The 20617-nt window shown below is 35.0% G+C and overlaps 2 pseudogenes; one reads left to right on the top strand and one right to left on the bottom strand.

The window, feature by feature from the left end:
* LOC103010196 (hypoxia-inducible factor 1-alpha inhibitor-like) overlaps positions 1–20617 on the top strand; it is a 76729-nt pseudogene that overhangs the window by 24055 nt on the left and 32057 nt on the right.
* LOC114237850 (U6 spliceosomal RNA) lies at positions 1695–1795 on the bottom strand (annotated as a pseudogene).

Genomic DNA, 20617 nt, shown 5'->3' with positions numbered 1-20617 from the left:
TTTTACGGTTGAATAATATTTCATTGTGTGTGTATATAAACTTATTATATATATAATATTTATATCACATATACATGTACAAATATATTTTATATATTTTAAATTAATTTATGTATTATATGTATACATATATATATAATGTATACATATTTTCTTTATCCATTCCCCTGTCAATGTTTTGCCTTTAGCTTTGTTCTTTCTCAAGATTGTTTTGGCTATTCAGTGTCTGTTGTGGTTTTGTATAAATTGTAGTATTCTTTTTTCTATATCTGTGAAAAATGCCATTGGAATTTTCATAGGGATTATTGAATCTATAGATGGCTTTGGTGTAGGTAATATGGGCATTTTAACAATATTAACTCTTCTGATCCATGATCATGGAATATCTTTCCACTTATTTGTGTTTTCTTTAATTTCTTTCATCAGTGTTTTATAGTTTTTGATATGTAGATCTTTCACCTTCTTGGTTAAATTTACTCCTAAGTATTTTCTTATTTTTGATGCTATTCTAAGTGAATGGTTTTCTTTATTTCTTTTTCAGATAGTTCATTGTTGGTGTGTAGAAATGATGCTGATTTTTGTACGTTGATTTTGTATTCTGTAACTTTACTGAGTCTAAAACATTTTTTGAGGAATCTTTAGCATTTTCTATGTATAAGATCATTTCAACTGCAAACAGACACTTTCATTCTTCCTTTCTGATTTGGATGTCTTTCATTTCTTTTTCTTACATAATTGTTTTGGCTAGGACTTCTGGTACTATGTCGAATAGGAGTAGGGATAGTGGGCACCCTTCTCTTGTTCCTGATCTTAGAGAAAAAGCTTTCAACCTTTCACTGTTGATATGATGCTTGTCATATATCCATTCAGTCATTCTATGCCTTTTGATTGAAGAGTTTAATCCATTTACATTTAAAGTAATTACTGATAGATAAGGACTTACTAATGCCATTTTAGTAGTTGTTCTCTGGCTGTTTTGTAATTCCTTTCTCTCATTTTTCCTCCCTTCATGTCTTTCTTTGTGAACTGATGATTTTCCTTACTGGTATGCTTTGATTCTCCTCTCTTTATCTTGTGTGTAACTACTATAGGTTTTTGCTTTATGGTTTACCTTACATAAAAAATCTTATAGATATGTTTATTTTAAGCTGATAATAGCTTAACATCGATTGCATACAAAAACTCTTCTCTTTTACTCTTCTCTCTCCCTTTTTTATGTTTTTAATGTTACAATTTACATCTTTCTATATTACATATCCATTAACAAATTATTGTAGCTATATTTATTTTTAATACTCTATCCTTTAACCTTTAGGCTAGAGTTAAGTGATTAACACACCACCATATTGGAGTATTAGAATATTCTTAATTTGTCTATATACTTACTTTTAACAGTGTGTTTTATATTTTCATATGTTTTCATGTTACTAATTAGTGTCTTTCATTTCAGCTTGAACAACTCCTTTTAGCATTTCTCGTAAGGCGGGTCCAGTGTTGAATTCCCTCATCTTTTGTTTGTCTGAGAAAGTCTTTATCTGTCCTTCATTTCTGAAAAACAGCTTTTCTGGTAAAGTATTCTTAGTTGGCAGTCATTTTCTTTCAGCACTTTGAAGGCATCATCACACTTTCCCCTGGCCTGCAAGGTTTCTGTTGAGGGATTTGCTGATACACTTATGGGAGTTCTCTTGTAAAAGAAAAATATGGAATGCTTCATGAATTTCCATGTCATCCTTGTGCAGTCACCATGCTAATCTCTGTATGTTTCCCATTTTAGTATACATGCTGTCAAAGGGATCCTATGTTAATTTTTTAATGTTCTGTTGGATTCTGTTTGTCAGTATTTTATTTAAGACTTTTACATTGACATTCACAGATGAAATTTCCTTGTAGCTGTTTGTGTGTGTGTGTGTGTGTGTGTGTGTGTGTGGTCTTGATATTAATGTTATGTTAGTTTTATAAAAAAATTGAAAATGTATCGCTTCTTTTTCTGTGTTCTGGAAATGACTTTGCCATTAATTGTTCTTTAAATAATTGGTAGAAATCTTCCTTGCAACTTTTAGTCCTGGCATGAGGGGGTGTGTTGGAGATGATGTTGCTCTTTGACAGCTATATTTTCCCATGGAATAAGGTATAAAGTCAGTTTTGGTAATTATTTTTTCCTAGAAAATTATCTACTTTAAAGCTTATATATATGAAGTTTATAAATTAGTCCCTTTATGACTCCATTAATTTCCTCTTCATTTGTGGTTTTCTCCCCATTACTGATTTTATGCATTTGTGTTTGCTCACTTTTTGATCAGGTTAAGCAAAGTATTTTTAAGAAAAATTATTAGATATGTTATATTTTCTGTTCTTCATTTATTAATTATTGGTGTTAATGCCTTCACCTTGTTTTCTTAGTTTTATTTTTTTTATTTATTTTTTTTTAAAGGATTTTCTTATTTATTTATTTATTTATTTATTTTTGGCTGTGTTGGGTCTTCGGTTCGTGCGAGGGCTTTCTCCAGTTGCGGCAAGCGGGGGCCACTCTTCATCGCGGTGCGGGGACCGCTCTTCATCGCGGTGCGCGGGCCTTTCTCTATCGCGGCCCCTCCCGTCGCGGGGCACAGGCTCCAGACGCGCAGGCTCAGCAATTGTGGCTCACGGGCCCAGCTGCTCCGTGGCATGTGGGATCTTCCCAGACCAGGGCTCGAACCCGTGTCCCCTGCATTAGCAGGCAGATTCTCAACCACTGCGCCACCAGGGAAGCCCTCTTAGTTTTATTATGTTTCTTTATTTAAAACATTCTAAGTTGGATGATTATTATATTTATTTTTATCCTATACTGTTTATAAATATGTTTTAAGGCTATGATTTTTCTTCTAACACTTCTTTAGCTATAACCCATATCATTTGATATTTACTATATCATTATAATTATTTTGAAATATGTCATAATTTTAATATTATCTCTTTGACAGAAGAGTTGTTTAAGAAACAGTAATAAAATGTCAAGATAGTATTTTGTTATTATTATTATCTGGTTTGTAATTTCATGGTTGATGAGGTTTTCTTAAATTTATTTTTATTGAAGTATAAATGACTTACATTATATTAGTTTCAGGTGTACAACATATTAATTTGATATTTTTATACATTACAAAATGATCACCACAATAAGTCTAGTTACCATCTGTCACCATAAAAAGTTTTTACAATATTATTGACTGCATTCACTATGTTGTACACTACACCCCCATATTTATTTTATAACTGAAAGTTTGTACCTCTTAATCCCCTTCACCTATTTTGCCCATCCCCCCACCCACTTCCCCTCTGGCAAACACCCATTTGCTCTCTGTATTATGAGTCTGCTTCTGTTTTGTTGTTTGTTTGTTTATTTTGTTTTTAAAGATTCTACATATTTTGTTTTAAGATTCCACATATAAGTGAAATCACACAGTATTTGTCTTTCTCTGTCTGACTTACTTTACTTAGCATAACTGTCTTAGTACTATTTAAAAAAATTCTTTATAGGTTTTTTTATTACTAATATATAGGCAAAATTTAGGTGTGTGTGTTTGAATATTCCATGAGCACTTAAAAATGAGGCCTTAATTTTAAGAGCACATACATTTTTCACATCTGCATGTGAAGTTTGCTTTTGATCATCTACTTTTTAACTTATATATTACCTCATTGATTTATCTCAGACAAGGTGAAGTAAATTAAATATTCCTACTTCTAAGGTACTTTTGACAATTATCCTTACATTTCTTAAGTTTTTATTTTATGTATTTGGATCGTATGCTATTAGGCAAATAAATATTCCAAAGTACTTAATAGAGATTGTACTCTTTATCATTTTATAGAAGCTTTGACTTGTTTTTTACTGTTTACCTTGAACTGGTATTAAGGGTAACCCATGCTTTTTTTTGGGGAGGAGTGGTTTTTGTTTTCCAGATATGCTTTTTATTTTCAGTCATTCTGCGTTACTCTGTTTTAAGTGTCTCTCTTATAGACAGCAAAGGGCTGGCTTTTGTGTTATTTCAAAGCCAGGACTGTATTCTATGCTAGGAAGTATTTAAACTTAACTTCCCCAAGACAGAGCATTGACCATTAGTGAGTTCTTTAAGCCAGTATTCCCTCTCAGTCCAAAGATACTGGCTTAAAGAGTATCTAACCTTCACTCTATTGACACTGTTTTGGGCAAATAGTGGGAGTAGTTTTGAGTTCTCTTTCAGCCCGTCTCCCTGTGCTTTAGGTTGGTATCAAGTTGAGCTTTTGGGGATTCCACTGCCGACTGGTAAATTTCATTCCTGTTGTATGAAACAAGGAGTCATTAGTTTCATCCCCTCATGGTGTGCCATCAACTTTGGAGAATTATATTCTGATGCCTTTGTTTTTCTGAAATCTGCAGCTGCAGGTACAGTTTTCTTACCTGTTTGATCTTCACTGCATTTGCAACCCTTTTTTTATATACTGAGAGTTATGAATTTGTTTTAGTTTCATTAAAGATGAAATTACAATTCTATTTTTTCTTATTGTTTTTGTTTTGGATGGTTTCTTGGGACGATACATCATGATTTTTACATAACACTTTAAAAACTAACATTTAAACATCACCTTTTGATAGTGTTAATCCTACTTAATTCAAATTATTGTCCTATTGGCACAAATTTTATTTTCAAAAGATTTTCCTCTCGGACTCATGTATTTCTCTTTTCTCACCAAACATTAAAAAAAATAGGAAAATGTAAATTTTGTATTTTTTTTCAGTGAATTTAAGAGAATAGATTCTCTTGTAATGATTTTCTTTTATTCAAGTTTAGGTCTTCATCTTTAGATTTATCCCAATAATGATTTTAACTGATATCAGCCATTAACTAAGATGTGCAGATCTCAGAGCGATTTGAAAATTACTATCTCAGGCTTCAAAGAGGAAAATAGTGTTTCTATAAAAGGAGTCAATTATGTATAATATATTTAGACAGGGAGAAGTAAATAATGAGAAATGCCCATGTCACAAAGCCCTACTTTAGTAAAACAATAGCCTCTATATTAATGTATTTTTAAATCATGCTATGTGGTATATCATATGTGTAAGTAACATAATAATGAAGGATGTCCATTGGAAACTAAAGTGGAAATTAAAACAAACCTTCATGGAGCTGCTCTTTATTTTTCAGAGAAGCTGAGAAATAATTTGAGAACTAAGAGCAGCAAGAGATGATTACCTCCTTTTGCAGGTGCACCTCAGTTTATGCCACTGCTGCACATATGTTTTATAATGCCACCTCACTGACCCCAGGAACTCAAATCCAAAAGCTTTTGCAATTTGGGGATACAAAGTAAAATTCTGGTAAAATATACAGGGGAAAAACTATGGCAGAGTTTTACAAATATCTCTTAAACATTCAATTCACCTTGGAAATTCAAGCCATTTGATTTCAGTTCAAAACTTAAGATGTTCTGATTGCTTTTGGAAAATGTTTTTGGATTACAAAAGGGGTTATCTATGCATTGATGACCCAATTTTTGTCTCTGTTAATATTCTAATTTCACTCATTCCTTACTGTACTAAGGAGGTAGAGAGAAACTTATCTCATAAATTACATTATTTAAACACTCAGGCCTTTAAAAAGCCTAGCCTAAACTATATAAACAAAGCACATAGTTGATACTTGGGACCAAATATTTTACTGTACAACTGACTTAAAGTTGGATTTTTTCAAAACATGGAAAGTATCATTGAAACCCAAATTGGGGAGCTCACATAAATGCTATATTAAATGCTGCAAGTAGCTCTGAAAACCAAGGTGGCAAACATGAAAAGCAGTCAGTCCACTCATAATTACTATGCCACTTGAATTCTAGTAATTTATGGGGAAGGAAAACAAATCTAGTTGCTCATCCTCTTCGTGAATGAAATGTGCTCTGCACTACAAATGCAAATTATTATCCCTCATCTAAATCATTGACTTAATGATATTCTATTTCCAATCTCACCCTCATGTCACTGAGAATGAGCAGGCTTAATCTAATGATTAAAAAGTATTCTCTGTTATATTTGAACTGGAGTTTATTTCAGAGTTGTGTGCTTTAAAATCATATAAAATAGGAGTTTTATGTTTTTATATCTCTGTAAGAGAATATTAAAAAATAAACATTTCTATACTTTCTCCTAAAGAGAAAGGATATAAATATATATTAGTTCCTGCCCAGAGAGCTCAAAATCTAATTCAGAGAGCCAAGCTATAAATACACAGGAGAGCAGTAAAAATTCAAAATGATAAGGTAAGCTCAAGGCAGTATATTAAAACCCCCTTTTTGTGGAAAATTTGGGAAATAATCTCCTAAATATTATAAGTGATTTTTATTATTTTGAGTAGTGAAGTATTCTTAATTTTATAATAGTTTGATGGCATTCTAGCTGAAGTGTTATACACATACCTCTCCCTTACTTTGTAACCATAACAATGACCATAAGTTACATTTTCCTCGGTGATTCAAAATTGTGGTTGTAAATGTCAATGTTATAAAACAGGGACTGGTATGTCCTTTATCTTTAGTAATTCCTAATGACAATATTTTAGTGGTTGTGTCTCTTTTTGTTGTTGCGGTTTTTCTGTCTCCTGATGTGCTCCTTGAGTATTTTCTACTTGTTCTTCTTTGGACTAGGAAATAAGGTATGGTGTGGGAGTGGGTGTGTATATATAAATGTGTGTGTGTGTGTGTGTGTGTGTGTGTGTGTGTGTGTATGTATTTGTATATGTCTGTTGGATTCCTTTAGTTCAAGGAACTGAAACACTTGTTATACCTAAAATTCTAGAGGATTTTTCATTATGTGCATGTGAAAATAACAAAGGCAGAAATGTCTCCCAGATGATCATGCCCAAGGGAATCTACCAACAATTGTTCAATAAAAGACGCGAAAGTGGCTTAGGAACTAGAAAGTCATTTATGATATAAAACAATTCTGGGAGCTAGGCTACCTCATCACCTTCTCTTCTACAGGAATCCTGCAAAGAACTTGGCCAATTCGACCCATCACTTACTCTCTCCTTTTATTTGTCTTAGTATTTCCATCAACCGCTTATACAAGTTCCAGTTAGTTCACTTAGTTGCTATGACTTAAGTGGCACTTTACTTCCCAACCATTTTAGAAGTCCCTGGCCAGCCTGTGAATTGGCTGCTTATAAGGCCAGTTATATTTGGTGTCAACTGGGCTATTCATTGAAACAGAAACCCTTAGAAAGGGACAGCATTTGAGTATTATTAGATACCATGAGTTTTCGCCAGTCCAAATTTCAAGTGAACCAGTTACTTATGACTGTGTTTAACATAAGACTAAATATGCTTGGAGTAAAGCTCTCAGGAAATGGAATCATATCTACAATGAATGTGTTTTCTAAGTGTATATTTTGACTCTGCAGTGTCTTTCTCTATAAAGTCAAGTGCCCCTTTTGTATGTTTTATATCATATTTCATAATCCATTTTATTTTAATCTTTTTATGAATATGTCACTTTTCTCCTTAATTGGTCAACCCACATTCCTCATAATGCCTGGCAAACTCCCTTGTTTAAAACTGACAATGAATATATATTCATTGGTTTGAAGAGAAGTGCTAATAACTATGGTTGTCAATGATGAGTTATAAGGAATCAGTGCCATGAAGTCAGAAAAGAGAAATAATACTTGGAACTGACATCATTGGGCAAGCTTTATGGAAGAGGTTGTTCTGATTCAACATCTAATACTTGAAGACAGATAAATTCATAACATGGCCAACTATGCAAGGAAGATAGCATATCAATCTGGCCATTTTCCCCCTAGAGTATGAGCCACTATATTAACAGGCTGAGGATATATAGAGAGAGTTCATGGTATAGTCAAGTTCCCCTCTCTTGACAACATTTTTTAGTGAGCTTGTCTGCAAGATCTAATAACTCAGTGGAGACAGCAAATCTATTTCATACAGAGATGAAGAAAATGAAAAGAATAGTAGTGGGAAGTTTTGAAATTCTTCATATTCAGAACTGAGTAAAGGAATACACTGACCCCAAGAAATTACAGGATATGTAGATGATAGATAAATGGATAGATCAATCTTCATAAATAACAATTGCTTTTTCTCCTCTGACCCAAATCTGTTCCCAACCCACCTCTTTATTTTTTATTGGTCTGTGAACTTGATGTTCTCATAAAACAACTAAACAGAAATAGTAAAGTTAAACTTATCTGGGCTGAATCAATGTCATTGGGGAAATACGAAGTTCCCTTAGCAGTACTGGGTTATGTATGGTCATCCGCTAAGCCCAGAATTTACACAAGCGCATCAACTTTCAGTCAATAATACTCCTTCACCACTTTATCAATATGTTACATAAGCTAAAGTGAGTTGCCCACCGTGGTTGAGGAGACCATGCTTTACTCATTTCTGTATCCTCACTAACTAGCATATAGTCTAATGGCATGTGTTCAATGTTTGTTGAAGGAATTTATGAACTAATAAATCAGAGACATACAAATAATCTGTAGCATTCATTGTAGTCAGTGGCACAACCTTTGAAGAAGACAAGTTTGATCAGTGAAGAAATTAAAAAAAAAAAGAAGGAGACAAACTTGGGTATGGCTTTAATCTGTAGATACAGCATATAATTTTTCATATGTAAATGTTCACTTGGTCTGTATGGGTACTGGACTAATGACATGGGACTCATTTGCAGTACACAATCCCCAGCTTGGGTAGCCAATCCAAAACAGAAAGATCTTTGAGTTTTGTATTCTTTGTGTGAAAAATTCTTTGCGCTTGGTGTAAGTGCTTCAGTGTTAATCTGATTTTGTTATTCAAGCCTTTGCTCTAGCCTTATGGATTGAAAGGCTTTGAAATACATGAATTAGACTAAACGCTGAGTGATCCTCACCTTTTACATTGGGACACAAGTACTATATGTCTTCCTGTTCCACCATTCCTAGCCTTTGTCTCCATGGCCACAAAATGACCACTGTGTCTTCAGCCATCACATCCATATTTAGAGCAAAAAAAGGGAGAAGGATGAAAAAAACAAGCTGAAAAGGTGTGTCAGCAAAGATTGTCATTTATAAAACCAGCACTGGGACTATGCAAGATGAATATTTTAATGTTTCAGCTTCTATAATTGGGAGAGGCAAAGGAGAAGTAGCCAGTTCACAATATGGCATTGAAACTTGGTAGAAAAAGTCAGGAGATAGACAACAATAAATGAGATTGCCAAGGGAGAGATTACAGAGTAAGAGCAAAAGACTGAAGTAAGAGCCTTAAAGATATCAGTAGAAAGATTGCTCTTTTATGAAAGTTGAGGGGGGGGGGTGCCTGAGAGAGCAAAGATGAAGAGCCAAGAGGAAATAGTTCCAAGAGAAATGTGTGAGCAACAGTGTGAAATGTTATGAAATAGTGATTAAGGAGTAGAAATAAAAATAATAACCAGGAGGTCATTGGTAAACTTGAGTAGAAAAATTGTGTAGAAAATTGAGAAAAGGAAACAGTTGGCAAGAGCTGAGAAGTGAACACATTTTGAAGAAAACAAAGAATAGGGACTACTCTTTTCAGGAATTTGATAGTGAAAAGAAAAGGAAATGGAACTGAGTCAACCAAAAAGTTGTCAGTGTTAAGGAAAACTTATGAATGTACTTTAGACTGGAAAGATCTGAATATTTATTTAGGCAGGGAATATATAAAACAATATCTAACAGATAGCAAATACCTAAGGAAGGGAGATTTCTTTGATTCTGGTTTCTTTCTTCTTTACACTTAATGTTGTTGAATGACTTTTATGGTGGAATCTTTAATTCTTAGTGCTTGGGTTACAAAAATGAATATGGTATAGTCTTTACCCTTAATAATTTGCAACCTAGAAAGTGAGAGAGACAAATAAGCTGAACTGAAGTTTTAAATTCTGATTTGTGAAACCTAAACCTTAGGGAATATCAGGTTTGAAGATCTTGATAAGGGTGCTAAACATACAAAACCCTTCAAGAAAGACCTCCCTCCTTCACCTTATAACTCTCTTTCCAACATTCTATTTGGGAAGTGATGTTTTATACAGCACAGACCAATGGTGTTTAAAAAACAGAAGACGCCTGGAAAATCCTTCTGAGCTTGGGAAAAGTTGTTGAAGCTTCAGGGCTCTTGGTGACGAATTTGATCATATGCATGTTTCATTAAGAATCAAAGCATGTGCATCCTTCCGCATTGAAGCCAACAGCAGAAGCGCAACAGTGTTCCCAAGGTGCGGTGACTAATACCTTGAGAAAGGCCTCAGCATTCCCTTTATAGATCAGGTGTTAATATACACTGCCATTCTTGCTCATAGCACTGAAAATTAATATGAACACAGTGGGCTAAATAAAGTGCCACTCTGAAAATACAAATGCTTTTGGTAGAATGGGAAACATTTTATGCTTTTCTTTAGAAATATTCTCTCAGTTCCTTTGAAGATAAAAATAAACTGCTAAAAATCCTATTAAGGCCTTTTTAGGGGTGGTTGTATTTTTCCTTCTACATCTTGTACTGAAGTGGAACTTTTGACTTATGTTAAAATAAACATACTTCTAGAAAAGACAAGCTGGAATTAATTCATGACCAAGTATTTTTCCAATGACAAATCATTTTTATCCTTTGGAACAATGATATTTTAAATTAAGATTTTTAAAAATGTTTCTCCTGGGTAGATTAATTATAGATTCAGTGGCCTGGAAAGGATAGAAGTGGTCAGTTAAAACATCTGGACATACAAGAGTTTTATCTCCTTGGATAGGGAACTTTGACCACCCAACATCTTTGAGAGCTGACAGTGACCATTTTATAGGCTCATTGAGCCTGTAAGGACCTTGGAGATCAACCTAGCAGGGATTATTTAAAGATCTCTGTGATTCTGAAAATGTTTTCCTTAAAGTGGGTTTAGGTGAAAAAGATAAAGAACTCTTAAGTTCAGACATAAGGAACTTTAATAATGCAGCTAGTTATACTCTTTCTATGGGTACTGGCCCAAGTTTAACGCAGTGGTTAATAGCATGGAGTATGCTACCAAACTTTGGTTTAGAATCCTCCCTTTGTTACTTACTAGTTATGTGACCTTGGAAGAGTTACTAAACACCTCAGTTTCCTTTTCTGTAAAATGTGAATAAAAATAGTCCCTACTTGATAAAGTTTTTGTTAATATTAAGTGAGTTCATAGATAGAAAGAGCTTAGAACACTCCTTGGCACACAAAAATTACTCTTTATGTTTAAGTTGTCATTATTATAATTTAATTCCTGTAACATTATTAATGGTAACTAATGTTTTAATTTTACGGATGGGAAAATTGACACTTACAAAAGGCAAATAACTTGCACAATGTCATTCAACTAATAAGCAGTACGGCCAGGCATAGAGCACTATGACTTTCACTCCAAAGTATGTATTCTACATGATACTGTTTTGAAGTTTCTCCCGTTGTTAGCATGTGCCACCTATGTCATTATACATTCAATGCCACTTGAATTAATGTTCAAATTTTAATTTTAAAAAATCAGGTCATGGTATTAGTCATTTATTTATAATTTTTATACTGTTACAAGTTTTATTTCAACACACTTTTTAAGAAAAAACATATGTTAATTTTTTATTGTTGCTATAAAACTTGCCATAAACTTAGCAGCCTGTAAGAGAAATTTATTTCTCTTGCAATTCTGGAGGCCAGAAGTCTGGAATCAGTTTCACTGGGATAAAGACAAGGTGTCTGCAGGCTGGATCCTACTGGAAGCTCTAGGGGAGACTCTGTTTTCTTGCCTTTTTCAGTTTCTTGAGGTCATTTGCATTCCTTGGCTTATGGCCCCTTTCTCTGTGTTCAAAGTATATCACTCAGATATTTGCTTTCATTATCACATTGCCTTCACACTTTCTGACCCTCCTACCTCCTTCTTATAAAGATCCTTGTACTTATACTGGGTCTACCTGAATAATCCAAGATAATCTTCTTGTAGCAAGATCCTGAAGTTAATCTCATCTGCAAAGTTCCCTTTGCCATGTAAGGCAACATATTCACAGTTTCTGGGGATTAGAACATGGACATCACCAAGGGGGCATTAGTCAGCCTACAATACAAGGTTTAGATTAAAAGATACTAAGTCATGTTATTTTGAAAACGTTCTAAATAGCAAAAATTTAAAGGACATAGAGAAAATTTCTATAAAACTCTTGATACCCTTTCATCTTTCACCCTCTCTACCCACATACTTGCTTACCAAGGCTGCTGTAAGATCTGATATTTGTTAATTACCAATTTTATTGCCAGCAAGATGCCTACTTAGGATACAGTACTCATCTAAATATGTCAAGGGATTCAAGACAACAAATGTTTGACTGTAAGTATTACTGGGTTAAAGGAAAACCATGATAAGAACTTTAAGGTGAAGAATAAATATTCCTTAACGTTTTTGGCTGAATCAGATTTGAGCTACATTTTTCAAAGCGTTGTTTTGAAAAATGTACTCAGATGACCACTTATCCTCAACCCCATATTTTAAGTTTTATTTTACAAAACAATGAGAGTAAAAAGCAATTGTGCTTCAGCTTAGATTCATTTTATATAATGACATCTTTTGGATAAAGAAAGAAAGTGCATCAGATTAAGTTTATAATCCAAGGTTGCAGGTGCCATAACCACTCTAAAGCCAGAGTTGAGATAAAGCATGACTGTAAAGAGATCATCTTGCACGGGTGAACATAAACTAGTTAGGGCTGGGATTTCCCTGGTGGTCCAATGGTTAAGACTCCGTGATTCCACTGCAGGGGGCACAGGTTTGATCCTTGGCCTGGGAACTAAGATCCCACATGCCGCAGGGCGTGGCCAAAAATTAAAAACAAACAAAAAACTAGTTAGAGCTATTCAGTCAGTAAAAATAAGAACTGAGAATGGATATATGATTTATCTCTATAAAATCACTTTTGTTATGTATAGGGGCCCTATAAATATTATTGACAAATATTATTATATGAGTAAAGGCACCATCCTCACTCCTAAAATTTTAAAGAAGTAATTTTAGGATTTTTTTTTTTTTAAAGGGAACTCTCAACAGGCTAGCATTTTCAAAGAATGGGTTGGTGGAATTAAGTAGCATCGTCAAGTAAGTTCCTCCAATTTTCGAAGACCATTGAACTATTTAATATTAAAGTACCTATTCATCAATCAAATGAAAATATTTATATTGAGTTCTTACTCTGTGTCAAGCACTCTGGTAAATGTTTTGAAATGCAAATATAAATAAGATACCACTCTTGCCTTCTAAGACTTTTGAGAGTCCAGTTGAAAATCATATAAATAAACAAACAAACAAAAAAGAGTATACAATGATAATATGTACTATGGTGGAGGAATATATATAGTATGAGAACACCTAACTTCAAAATGGACAAGAAGGTAGGGCTTCCTGTGTGTACTGCTTGGCCTGAGACTTCAAGGAAAAGTAGCAATTGCCTCTATTAAGAAGAGTTCACATCACTGTCAAAAGTATAGACTGGCATAATTTTTCCAGGGAACTATTTCACATGACAGGATAGAGTGATAGGCTGTGAGGCAGACTAGCACTAAGTTGTGAATGACTTTTTATGTTAGAGAATTTGACTTTCATTCTGAATTCAATGAATTCAAGTATAAGGAATAAAATAATATCTGTGATTTGAAAAAAAATCAATCTGGTGGCATATCAAGACTGGATTAGATGGTAGAGAGATTACATACAGGGAAAACAACTAACTAAAATACTGTTTCAGTAGTCCAATTAAGTAATAAGGATACTGACTAAGAGAATAGAAATAGGAATGAGTATGTGTGGCAAAATAAAGATAGGGATGTAGGTTCAACGAAACGGGAGAAGTGAAGTAAAAGAGAAGAGTCAAGGATTTATTTCAGGTAGATGATAATGTAGTGACTAAAATGGGGAATATAAGAAAACAGGCAGTTTTTGTAAAAAGGGTGATGAATACGTTTTTGGACCTATTTAGCTGGTAGTACCTATAGGATATTGCAATGGAAATGTCATCTATATAGTTGGATATATTGGCCTGGGGGTCAGAAGAGAAGCCTGACATAGAGATATATATTTATTAGATATTCACTAAGAATTGAGGCCATAGGTATGATTAGATATGTCCAAGAGAAGTAAGAAGAGTAAAATAGTTTAAGATGAATGTCTACAGGATACTACTCTTTAGAGGAAAAAAAATTAAAGATAAAAGGAAGACATGCAACTAAAAGGTCTAAAGCCTGGTAAACTAGTAAGAAATAAGGGAATAGCTTTAGGATATGAAGCAAACATTGCAGCAACTGCTACTCTCGTTTTCTAACCCTGAAGTAGCAAATTCAATGACCCATAGGAACCAGGCATGTAATTTAATGAGCAGAGAAGCTTGGGTGTAAGATAAAGATGGGGACTGTCAGATGGCAGAGAGCACCCTGTCCACAAGTGGAAGCTGCTATCTAGGTCCTGCCTATTATTGCCCTGTGGGAATTTGTGTCAATGTTGCCAGATATCGATATGTATTTTATATGAAATCTGCCAATTTTAAAATATTCCAAGCTTCACGAAAAGTGTCTGTGGATATTTTTCAGCTCACAGGCTGCCAATTTGCAACATCTGCTTCAGCATCCATGATGAGAACAATCCTGGACCAGGAAGATCGCTGGTTGGACCCACTACTGTAATCTTCCATTTCCATATTCATGAGTAGATTCTCCCCATAGATTCCTGGATGAGTAATTTTGACATTCTTTGCTACTATACATAAAGGTTAACAATTGAAAAAATGAAGAAGTGGCTCATGAAAACATCTAATCAATGCCTAAGAATGTTTTCTAAACTTTGTTAGCTACTGTCATGTAAGACTTCGGTATCTGTAAACAAGCTGACCATATATTTTAGCAATCAAACATGGGAACATTTGGGGAGAAAAGGGGGTGCTCTCGGCAGGAGGTGTAAAGTGAGTTGTTTGATCTCTCTAACTATAAATGCATATTATCAGTGTTGACCTATCTACATTTTATTTAGACCCTGTGAATTTAATGTTCCTAAGTTAAATGGGACTCATTTTCTCAAAGTTACTTGATCTTCAGTGTCTATCTTGAGAGTACACCATGAGCATTTCAGTATTTTTAAGTCTCGCTTGCTAGTCATATAGTTTATTTGAAGCAAGAGTAATTTTCCTGTGTATCAATTAGTGGTTTCTTTTGTTTAGGAATATACAGTCTAAGTAACCTTCGAATAGGAGAAAAATTGGGTTGTCTCTTCACAGGTTGTACATATAATTTTCTCATTTATAAATTGAGCATCAAGTGTTGCTCTACTTCTGTGTGTCAAAGGCCATTCAATTAGCAGGACTAATTTTCTCTGGCTTTATGTCAAGTTCTGCTATTTGGCTTTGGGTTCTGAAGCAGATGACAAGTACATAAAAAAAAAAAAGACTCTTTTCTTAGGGGATGAAATAGAATGGTTTTTCAATACATTAATGATAAGCCTTTTGTGCACCTTGATTCCTAAGATGGCTGTTATGGGCCTCCACAATCTTTTACTCCACAGTGAAGATGCCAAGAAAACACCCACTCACATGGGCATTGCTGGTTATTCTCTACTAAATTACACTGGAATGGCCTTGTGGGGAGGAAAATAAAACATAATAATCCCATATCTGATATGTTCCAAGGAATTTGATACCAAAGTGTTTCTGAGCTGGTTATAAGGAAAACTCCTTTTAAGATACTTTATTTGAAAGGATTAGCCAGCAGTAGGGAAAGAAAATTTACTTGGGAAAAAAATAAATAAATAAATAAGTAAAAAGAATTATTACTACCGTGTTGTTACTGTAAATGTGAGTCATGGAATTTATCAGATGAGGAGGTTTTAAAGTGCATGTATGGGACAACTTCCGCAGTCTCATAAATATTGACATATTTCAAAATATGATGTTTGAGTATTTCCAAGATAACTTTTGGTATAAAGTGTTATCAGTCGCCTTTTAGAGCAGAAAATGGCCTTTGCGATTTTTTTTTAATTAATTAATTTATTTATTTATTTATTTATTTTTGGCTGTGTTGGGTCTTCGTTTCTGTGCGAGGGCTTTCTCTAGTTGCGGCAAGCGGGGGCCACTCTTCATCGTGGTGCGCGGGCCTCTCACTATCGCGGCCTCTCTTGTTGTGGAGCACAAGCTCCAGACGCGCAGGCTCAGTAGTTGTGGCTCACGGGCCTAGTTGCTCCGCGGCATGTGGGATCTTCCCAGACCAGGGCTCGAACCCGTGTTCCCTGCATTGGCAGGCAGATTCTCAACCACTGCGCCACCACGGAAGCCCCCCTTTGCGATTTTTGAAGTTCAATTCTTCCTCTACTTTTCAGAGGAGGAGTTTGGTAAAATCAGAAGGCTAGTTAGTGGAAGCGTTAGAAGTCACATCCCGGGCTCCTTATTCTAAGCCCAGGGCATTTTCGACTCTACATTTTATGTTTCCACCATTCTTTATAGTATAAACATCATTTCAATATCCAGGGAACCAAGGGAAGAAATCTTAGGATGTTTAAATTGGCTTGACATACCATGAAAAATTAAATCATTTTAACATGGTATATCTAGATGGAATTAAGACTTTTAAATGACCATTAAAACACACACCCGTAAATATACACCCGTAAATATATACATGCACACTTTATCCTGTATTGTTCATCCTCAGCATATCCTCTGAACTGCAATAGCTATTTGGTTACTATTTGGTGTTATTTCTATTTTTAGTAATACCTGGAGGGATATTTAACTTAGCGCTTGCCCTGGTAAGAGGTTTCTGGGGACAAATATTTTTTTAGAAGTCCTGAAACTAAAATCCTCTCTCCCAAGAAAATACCTCTTTTTAACAAAAGGTCTCATTTATTTGGTCATTGGATTCTCCCCTGAATTATTTTAAAATTCTGGACTTCAATATAGAAACTAGCAGTTGCAACTTGATCGTCACACAGCAGTTGGCATTTAGGCACAAAAGTTATGTTTGAAAGGTATGATTGAGACTGGTATGTGCCTACATGTTTGCAAGAGACTGTGACCTTTTTTTCCTTTTTTTAATACATCTTTATTGGAGTATAATTGCTTCACAATACTGTGTTAGTGTCTGCTGTACAGCAAAGTGAATCATCCATATGCATACATATATCCCCATATCCCCTCCCTCTTGGATGGACCTAGAGTCTGTCATACAGAGTGAAGTAAGTTAGAAAGAGAAAAACAAATACCATATGCTAACGTATATATAGAGAATCTAGAAAAAAAAAAATGGTACTGATGAACCTAGTGGCAGGGCAGGAATGGAGGTATAGACGTGAAGAATGGACTTGAGGACACGGGAAGGCTGGGGTGGGAAGCTGGGGAGACTGTGAGCTTCTTGTGTCTGTATGGTCCATCCCTGAAATGCCAGGCTACTTCTGAACTACACCTACGTGGACCCATTAAGGAGCAGCCAAATAATTATTTCTCTCAGAGATGAACCTAGTTTGTGCTCTTTTTTAAAAAAACTAATTTAAGGGAGAAAATTACCTGTTTATAGCTCCACACCAGAAACTATAAAGTTATTTTTCATTAAATTAAAAAAAATTATGAATAGTAAATGTAAATATAAAGTATACATATAAAAATAAAACAATTATAGATTAATACAGAATTTTATTATAGATTAAATCTGGTTAATAATGATTTCTCTGTCACACTAAGGAATGAAAACTGGGTACTGTCTGTATCTAAATTAAGCATGATTATCCGCACTGATATGAGCCTTTTAGCTTGTTTGGTTTGGGATATCTCTGTTTTGGCCTGGTTTAGGTTCATTATGTTGAATTATTCAGACTCCAGAATCATCTCCTCTGGCCCATGCTGTTCCTTTCCCAGGGAGGCTGTGACAGAGAGTCTCTAGGGTGGTCCCATGATTCCTATCTCCTGATGGTCACACTCTTGTATAATCCCCTCCTCCAGAGTATATGCAGGACATGACTTGCTTCTAAATGGCAAAGACAAAGGGGTGTATATGATGACGTGTACATAATTACATTACATAAGACTGTAACGCCTACCTTGCTGAGACATTTTTTTATTCCTTGTTGGCTTTGAAGATGCATGCTGCCATGCTTCAAGCTGCTAAATGGAGAAGGTCCTGTGACAAGGGACTGAGGTCTGCCATTAGCTGACAACCAGCAAGAATCTTGAGATCATCCATTAACAGCCTGCAAGGAACTGGATTCTGCTAACAATCATGTGAGCATAGAAGTGGATCTTTTCCCCATTTGAGTCTCGGATGAGACCACTGCCCTAGCTAATACCTTGATGGCAGCTTTGTGAGACCTTGAAGCAGAAGACCCAAATAAGCTGTGCTTGAACTCCTGACCCATAGAAACTGTGAGAAAATAAATATGTATTGTCTTAAACAGACAAGTTTGTAGTAATATTGCTACTAGTAATAGATCACTAAAACAGTGGCCTCTATTAGAATGTTTGTTCCTTATATCAGGGTTCATTTGTTTAGTCATTTATCGCACAAATGTTTATGAAGGTCTTGTGATGCATAAGGCTGCAAGGTGTCCTGGTCTAGAAGATGAGAGAAATACCATCATGTCATATAGGTACTATGAACGGAGTTTGGGTGTGTCCAGTATCAACACAAAGAAGGAAGTGAACTGTCCAGTTTGAACAATTCAGCAAGAGGGAGTAATAGTTATAGGCTGTGATAAATGCTAATAATAATCAAAGCCAATAACCATAGGCTTTGATAAATATTATAAAGCACATAATAGGATATGGTGGTAAATAACAGTAATAATAGTTAATAATCATTGAGTACTTATGTCGAGTGCTTTTTTCAAAAAATGTATTAATCTGTACTCTGTTTTAGGAATGTAAATTAATTTCTAGCATTTTAAGTAAATTAATACTTTTTTTTTACAGTATTTCTATTAGCACTTTCATCTTATAGATGAAGAAACTAAGGGGCTGACAGATTAAACAACTTGTCCAAACTTTCCCAGTGAGTCAGTGGCAGACCTGAAACTTAAACTTTGGCCATCTTGCCCCAGAGTTTATGTTCTTAAACAGGGGGACCTACTTTGGGTGGGGTGATCAGGAATTCTTCCCTGAGATTAACTTTAGTTATTATGTGATAGATGAGAAGAACCCAAAGTTGCAAATAGCCAGGGGAAGTGCAGTTCTGGCAGAATGAACAAAAGGGAAAAATTCATTAATAGAGAAAAAGTTGGAATATTCTAGGAGCCAACAGAAGGCCAGTGCCACCAGACTTCAATGAGCACTGGTGATAATGGAGCAGGATGTGAGGGCCGGATCATTCAAAGAGGTTTACTTTATTCTTAGTGAAATACAGAGGTGTTTTACACAGGGAAATGAATTGACTGCTGTGCAGAGAATGGTTTGAAAGGGATAGAAGTGGATAAGAAGAGACCAATGAGGGGGGAATTGCAGTATGCCGAGTGAGTGACAATGATGGCCTGGACCAGGGTGGAGACAGAGGAGATAGAGTGATGGATAGACGACAGGTCTATTGTGGAGGAAGAATGACTGGATGTGCTGAAACAGCTGGGATAAGGAAAAGGGAGGGGTTAAAGATAAGGAACACATTTCTGCCTTTAGCCCTGGATGGATGATGGTGCTTCAGTAATTTATTGAGCATACATTATGTGCCCATGACTGTGGTCGGTACTGTGGTGGTAGATACAACACCTTCTTGTCATTGGCTTTCTCAACCGAGAGAGAGAAAAAGAGAGAGAGAGAAATTGATTAATTAACAACAGACTATAACATGATGTGATAAAACATAGAAGCATCTTAGTGCCATGGAAACATGGAAAAGTAAAAGGGAATGAGTCATTCTGCCTGGTTTTCCAGGGGCAGTGTGGGCTAAATATCAGGAAAAGCTTTCACAGAGAAGAGGGTATCTGAGCTAGACCTTCAAGGTGAGCAGAGAGAAGGAGGGAAGGAAAGCAGAGGAAATGGCTTAACAAGGGCACCAGTTTATCTAAATAACTTCACTTACTTATTTATATTCCTCATTCCACAAAGACTCTGAAGTAGTTCACAGAAGGACATAAAAGTGTGAAGAGTTTAGAGAATAATAGCCTAGTGTGGCTAGAAAATTAGAAGCAGGATGGGAAGTCAAAGTTTGCAGAGGCTGGTTCAGGATGTGTTCATGAAGATTTACATGCCATACTAGGAGGTTGTTTTTCTCCTACTAGGACTTCATGCAGGTGTGATGAACATCTTGGTAAGTACAAGAGGTATTAATTGTATTTCAAAGACTAATAAAATCCCAAAACAAAAATAGAAGCAACATACCATATGTTTTTTTCACTATTTTGCAGAGTCAAATTGTACATATATTTATTCATTCAATAAATATTTAACAGTATATTGGAATCTCATTAGTCATAACAAGCTAAATATGATTATTGCACTTTGGGTGCAAACAATCTAGTAGGAAAGATAATTTATTAAACTGATAATCTAACAAAGTAATTAATTAGATCTGTGTAAATTGCTAGAAAGTAAAAATGCAGTTTGCTATGACAACATTTAAAATGGGA

Source organism: Balaenoptera acutorostrata, chromosome 9 (assembly GCF_949987535.1).
Source record: "Balaenoptera acutorostrata chromosome 9, mBalAcu1.1, whole genome shotgun sequence".
Lineage (NCBI taxonomy): Eukaryota > Metazoa > Chordata > Mammalia > Artiodactyla > Balaenopteridae > Balaenoptera > Balaenoptera acutorostrata.
This window is presented reverse-complemented; position numbering and strand designations above follow the sequence as displayed.